This window comes from Arachis ipaensis, chromosome B08 (assembly GCF_000816755.2).
Source record: "Arachis ipaensis cultivar K30076 chromosome B08, Araip1.1, whole genome shotgun sequence".
Lineage (NCBI taxonomy): Eukaryota > Viridiplantae > Streptophyta > Magnoliopsida > Fabales > Fabaceae > Arachis > Arachis ipaensis.
The window spans coordinates 65000793-65008340 of NC_029792.2; positions in this window are offsets into that span (position 1 = coordinate 65000793).

Sequence of the window (7548 nt, forward strand, 5' to 3'; positions counted from 1 at the left end):
TTGGTGCTTTTGTTAATTGCCTTCACTTCTTTGAATCCAAGTCTTGGTGGTTGTGTGATTGTTGGAGTCTTCTTTTCATCAAGAGTCTCTTGTATTGGTGGTTCCATGAACTCCTCCTTTATGTACTTCTTTGCTTCACTTGAGTTTGGAATTCTTTGGTTGTCTTTCTCACTTTCTTGCTCTTCCACTTCCTCCCTTGCACCCAACATTTGACTTAATAGCTTTTTCATTGAGGAGGTTTGTTGATCTTCCCAACATTTCTTCATCTCCTCTTCATATTTTTCAATCACAGATTCAATTGTCGAGAGTTTTTGGGTCAGGGAAATTTGTGAGAGTTGTGATTCTTCATGTTCCTTTGTCATCTCAAGTGTAGTTTCATTTTTAACCACCTCATTCTTCATTGAAAGTTCACTTGATGCAGTAGCCTCCTCATCTTATTTTTCCACTTCCTCACTCACAAATTGGTCTTCATCTTCACTGTTTGATGGTTCTAAGTTCCCCCTTGATTGCTCTGAGGACTCATTCATCTTCTTGAATACGAATTCTTTCCAGGATTGGGGTTGTGTGTATCTTTCCACGAGTTTTCTATGTATTTCAATGGCTTGAAGGTAATCCTCATATGTTGGTTCAAGAGATGAAAGTTGAGAGTAATCATAATCAAGTGATGAAGAACTTTCAAATGAGAAACTGGGACGTGAGGGTGGATGCTCTTCCATTCTTTGGTGATACTTCCATCCACCATGAGGATAATAATATGAATCATTTTGTGGTGGTGGTTGGTATCCCATGTGATTTTCTTGCTCATCTTGTGTCTCTGAAGCAAATCTCCATGAATTGGAGTGCTCAGAATGTGTATTCTCTTGGTGATATTCCCAGCCACCATTAGAGATTGGTGATGGTGGGTAATATCCCATAAAATTTGTTTGATCATAAGATGAGTTGAACTCCATTTGAATTTTGTAAAACACAACACCAAATAAAATTGAAATTCATGTTTCAGATGATATTTGCTTAGTGAGGCAAAAACACAAACACCTTGGTTTCAAGAACAAAAACAAAGAAAATACTTAATCTAGACTTCTCACCCACTTAATCATTGTTGATCTAAATCAATCCCCGGCAACGGCGCCAAAAACTTGATGTGTGTTTTTGCTGAAAACGAATTTTCCAAACACACAAATCTAACCGGCAAGTATACCGGGTCGCATCAAGTAGTAAAACTCACGTGAGTGAGGTCGATCCCACGAGGATTGATGGATCAAGCAACTTTAGTGGGTGATTAGTTTAGTCAAGCTAACATTGAAGTGAATTGTGTGAAATTGTAACCAACAGAAAGTAAATTTGCCACAATTATAAAGTGCAGAAAGTAAAATTGTAAGTAACTTAAAGAACAAGAAAGTAAAATAACTAAAACTTAAATGACAAGAAATGTAAATTGCATGAAAAGTAAAGGGGCTGGGGTGTTGGAAATTAAAGAGAACAATAGATCATGGGCCCTTGCTCTTGATGGAATTGGGTTGACAAAAGCCTCTGTTGATTGCTCTTGGAGTTGGAGAGAAACCCATTGTGAACCGGGCCATGAATCATAAAAGTTTGAGTAAAAGTTTGAGTAAAAGTTTGAGGCAAACTTTTACTCAAACTTTTTATACCAGCTGCCCTTATTTGCTGCTACCAACGTTTGGGCTAAAGTTTGAGGTCAAACTTTTAGCCAAACGTTGGGCCTTCTTGCATGTATGTTGGGGTACTACTTTGTCTGCTTGTCAACGTTGCAAATTTCATGCCCACTATAGACTATTATATATGGTTAGAAAGCTCTGAATGTCAGCTTTCTAAACCAATTGGAATCACCTATATTGGACATCTACAACTCAAGTTATGCTCATTTGAAGAGGACAAGGTCGCTGGCCTTGGTGTGCAGCGTTTCAGGTAAAGTTTGCCTCAAACGTGGTCGAAAACGCCAGTTCTGGAGGCTCAAACATATTGTCAACCCCATACTATTATACATTGTTGGAAAGCCCTGAATGTCTACTTTCCAATGCTATTGCAAGCGCATCAATTGGAGCTCCACAACTCGAGTTATACTCCGTCGAAGGTGCAGAGGTCAGTTGGCCTCACTGCAGGTTGCCACCATGTTTGTTTATGCACATTGCGGGGCAGTTTTCTCCCTCAATTTTAGTGTCCACCATGCAGTGCCATATATGCTTGGAAAGCTCTCGATTCCTACTTTCCATTGCTTTTGGAATCACCTCATTTGGAGCTCTGTAGCTCAAGTTATTCTTGTTGGAAGTATACCCCTTCAGGCTGCGAGGTGTGTGGCGCCAACGTTTGCCAAAAAGCTTGAGGCAAACGTTGGCGCAAGCTTTTGCTCCCTCCAGGGTGTAGTCAAGCTCCACCAAAAGTTTCAGCTAAAGTTTGAGGCAAACTTTAGCTCAAGCTTTTTTTTTGTCCTCTTTTGCTCTTTGTTTTGAGCCACGCTTTTCTTCCTTTGGGCCACGCTTCTCTTCCTTGATTTGGTCATGGGTCACGCTTTTAGAAGCATGCCCTAAGCCTCTAAAGTGTGCTCCAACTTCAAAGTGTGCCCAAAATTCCTCTTTTCTTCTTTTTAGCTTATTTTGTGCTCTTTTTGCTTCTTTTTCTTCTTATTTCCTACAAAGTTTATCAAATCAAAAGATCAAAGAAATATACCATTTAAGCACCAAAGAATGCAATATTTAAGCACTAATCATAAATTTCTTGTATGAAAAAACATAGAAAAACATGACATGGTGACATGTCATCAAAAAGCAGATCAAAAGATGGCACGCCGCTGTTATAACAAAAGTCTAAACCTCAAAGGCAGAAGAGAAGAATTACATACAATTGAGCTTGGTGGAGTTCAGAGACGAGAAGAACTTCGTCCACAGCCCGAAGGTGAAGTAGAGAAAGTCCAGATTGGAGATATCCCGGACAAAACAACCAATATTGGCACAACTTTAAAAAGAGAAATAAAAGAATCACTTGTACAGTTCTTACGAGACAATGTTGACCTCTTTGCATGGAAAGCTGCAGACATGGCAGGCATAGATCCCGAGTTAATGTGTCATAAGCTAGCAGTCTACCCTGGATCTCGGCCAGTACAACAGAGGCGTAGAAAGCTCGGACCCGAAAGATTCCAGGCTGTGGAAGAGCAGGTACAAGCTCTACTGGAGGCAGGATTCATAAGAGAAGTCAAGTACCCACTATGGTTAGCTAACGTCGTCTTGGTGAAAAAATCAAACGGGAAGTGGCGAATGTGCACCAACTATACAGATCTCAACAAAGCCTGCCCAAAAGACCCTTATCCACTCCCAAGTATCGACGCTCTGGTAGATGCCTCCTCCGGATATAAATACCTCTCGTTTATGGATGCATATTCAGGATACAATCAAATACCCATGTACCCACCCGATCAAGAAAAAACCTCGTTTTTAACACCAAAAGCAAATTACTGCTACATTGTGATGCCTTTTGGTCTCAAGAACGCGGGAGCTACTTATCAAAGGTTAATGAATAAAGTCTTTTCAGATCATATCGGAAAAGTCATGGAAGTCTACGTGGACGACATGTTGATAAAAACACAAAGAGAAGAGACATTATTGTCCGACCTGGTCCAAGTGTTCGACACTATAAGAAAGCATGGCATGCGACTCAATCCTGCAAAATGCACCTTTGCACTAGAAGCAGGCAAGTTCTTAGGTTTTATGATCACACAAAGAGGAATTGAGGCAAATCCGGATAAATGCCAGGCAATACTCAACATGAAGAGCACAACTTGTGTCAAAGAGGTACAATAACTCAACGGGAGACTGGCAGCCTTATCCAGATTTCTAGCAGGGTCAGCGATAAGATCTCTTCCCTTCTATGCTACTCTAAGGAAAGGAAAGAAGTTCGAATGGACAAAGGAGTGCGAACAAGCCTTCCAAGATTTCAAAAGATTTATGGGATGGCCACCTATCCTATCTCGAACACGAGAAGGAGAACCACTCATATTATACCTCGTAGTAGGAAGTCGGGCAGTAGCCTCAGAACTAGTTCGAGAGGACGACAAAGGGCAACAACCTGTATACTTCATTAGTAAAGCGCTACAAGGATCCGAGTTGAACTACCAAAAAAATAGAAAAATTTGCCTATGCGCTCATACTAACATCTCGACGTCTTCGTCCGTACTTCCAAGCTCACACCATTAAAGTTCGGACCAACCAGCCCATAAAAGAGATATTGCAGAAAACAGAGCTAGCAGGCAGAATCCTACAATGGGCAGTCGAGTTGTCTGAATTTGACCTCCAATACGAAGCTCGGACAGCCATTAAATCACAATACTTAGCCGACTTCATTGCAGAATTTACAGACACCCCAGAAACCCCCATAGAATGGAATATTTATGTGGACGGCTCCTCGAATAAGACTGGAAGTGGCGCAGGTGTGATAATTGAAAGAAACCAAGGAACCCAAATTGAGCTTTCCCTCAAATTCGGGTTCCCGGCCTCAAACAACCAGGCAGAATATGAAGCACTACTAGCTGGTTTGAAGCTGGCTAAGGAGGTTGGAGCTCAAAAACTCAACATCTTCAGCGACTCACAAGTAGTCACCTCACAAATAACAGGGAGCTACCAGGCCAAAGATCCCACCATGAAAAAGTATTTGGATAAAACCAGGGAACAGCTCGGACAACTCGGGGAATATAAGATCCGCCACATATCCCGCGAACAAAACGCCCGAGCTGACGCACTCTCAAAACTAGCCAGCACCAAACTAGGGGGCAACAATAGAAGCCTCATCCAGGAAATGCTACAGAACCCGTCAATCTCGGAAGAGGAAAAAGTCCTAGCCATAACAAACCAGGATCAAGGATGGATGACCCCATAATTAACTACCTCAAAACAGAAACACTCCCCACAGATGAAAAGGAGGCAAAGAGGTTAAAACGGGAGGCACAATACTACACTATCATAAACAACACCCTATACAAAAGAGGAATTTTAATACCATTGCTAAAATGTGTACCAACTTCCAACACGAAGGAAGTTCTAGAAGAAATACACAGTAGCATCTGTGGCAACCATCTCGGAGCACAAGCACTCACCAAAAAGTACTTCAGGCAGGATTTTATTGGCCAACGCTACAAAAGGAGGCTACAGAGTTTGTAAAGACATGTCCACCATGTCAAAAACATGCCAACTTCCATATCGCCCTGCTAGAGGAGCTCATCAGTGTAACCTCAACTTGGCCATTCGCTAAATGGGGACTCGATCTTCTTGGACCCTTTCCCCAGGGATCAGGACAAGTTAAATTCCTCATAGTAGGGGTAGACTATTTCACAAAGTGGATCGAGGCAGAACCCCTAGCCAACGCCACTGCTCAAAGAAGTCAAAAATTCCTATATAGGAACATTGTCACAAGGTTCGGGGTTCCATACTCCATCACCACTGACAATGGCACCCAATTCACAGATGCAGGCTTCAGAAAATTAGTAGCCGACTTGAATATAAAGCACCAGTTCACCTCCATCGAACATCCTCAAGCCAATGGACAAGCCGAAGCTGCTAATAAGGTCATATTGGCCGGGCTAAAATGGAGATTACAAGATGTAAAGGGAGCTTGGGCTGAAGAACTTCTACAAGTCCTATGGGCATATCGAATGACGCCGCATTCAACCACAAAGGAATCACCCTTCCGATTAGCATACGGAACGGAGGCAATGATCCCGGTAGAGATTGAGGAAGGGTCGCCTAGAGTGGTCCATTACAATGAAGAAGCCAACTCCCAACTTCAAAGGGAAGAGCTCGACCTACTTCCTGAAATTCAAGAAAGAGTTCAGATTAGGGAAGAAGCACTAAAATGTCGAATGGCCTCCAGATATAATCAAAAGCTAGTGCCAAGAGGTTTCGCTGAGAATGATCTCATCCTAATCCGAAATGATATTGGAACAACTCGGCCTGGAGAAGGAAAGCTGGCAGCAAACTGGAAAGGACCCTACCGAGTCATAGAAGTACTCGGAAAGGGCTACTACAGACTATCTGAACTCGACGGGCGAGAACTTCCTAGGTCGTGGCACGCCTGCAACCTAAGAAGGTACTATAGCTAGAGAGGGTAAAAGATCTCAACATAGGATGCACTCTTTTTCCTGAAAAGGTTTTTTAATGAGGCACCAAGTTGAGATCCAGAAAACTATATGTACATATTTTCATTTTCTTTTAAATAAAATATATTAGACGTTTTACAAAGTTTTCAAGACGCATTAATCTGAAACATTCATCGTCCGATTATAAAGCGACCGATTGGCAAAAAGTGAAAAACAAATTCACTGCACGATCACGATAAAGACCAACAAAGATGAAAACCAAATTCATCTAAAGGTCGACTAAACGAGGATTTAATCCACTTTCTACAAATCGGCAAGGATGAAAATAGAATAATGCAAGAAGTTATCGAAAATGATCCGGAGAAAGGACCTGACGAGGTCCTGATGGATTGCTAAATAATAACTTAAAAGACTGGCCGACGTTAAGAAGTCGGACCAAGTCAAACCAAGTTATAAGTAAACCTTGGAAAGAGGTCTGGCCAACCCTATAAAAGAGGATTACTTTAACTTAGAAGGGCTCGACATGACAAAGTCGGCCCAAAACATAAAGTTATAGAAGTGATCCCTGAAAGAGACCTGAACAAGGTCCAAGAAAGAGGATTACAAAAATAACTTAGAAGGGCACGACATGACGAAGTCGGCCCAAAAACACGAAAGTTATAAAAGTAATCCCTGAAAATGACCTGAACAAGGTCCAAAAAAGAGGATTATAAAAATAACTTAGAAGGGCACGACATGACGAAGTCGGCCCAAAACATAAAGTTATAGAAGTAATCCCTGAAAGAAACCTGAACAAGGTCCAAGAAAGAGGATTACAAAATAACTCAAAAGGGCCCGACACGAAGAAGTCGGCCCAAAACAAAAAGTTATAGAAGTAATCCCTAAAAGAGACTTGAACAAAAGTCCAAGAAAGAGGATTACAAAATAACTCAAAAGGGCCCGACACGAAGAAGTTGGCCCAAAACATAAAGTTATAGAAGTAATCCCTGAAAGAGACTTGAACAAAAGTCCAAGAAAGAGGATTACAAAATAACTGGATAAGACATAACGATGTCGGAAAGGACCCGACATGACGAAGTCGACCCACATAAAAGTGCGAAAGCTACACTTGGTAGAGACTTCACAAAAGGTCCACACAAAACAGGATTTTTAGCCTCAATGGAATAAAAGCTACAAGCGCAAAGGAGGTCGAACAGCAAGGCTCCAACATTCTCAAAACCCAGAAAGATGCCAAGTCCAGCGCAAATAAGCATGATATAAAATGCGAAGTTATAACAAGCTTCAGAGGCCACCAAAATCTGCCCCAAAATCTTGGAAGCTACTTTTGTTTTTCAAAATAAAGTTGCTAGACAAGCAACTAAACAAGCATCAACAGTCAGCAAAATACAATTTACAAAATAAAAAGTTCAAAAGCCCACCAGCCGGGCTATCTACACAACCAAAGATAA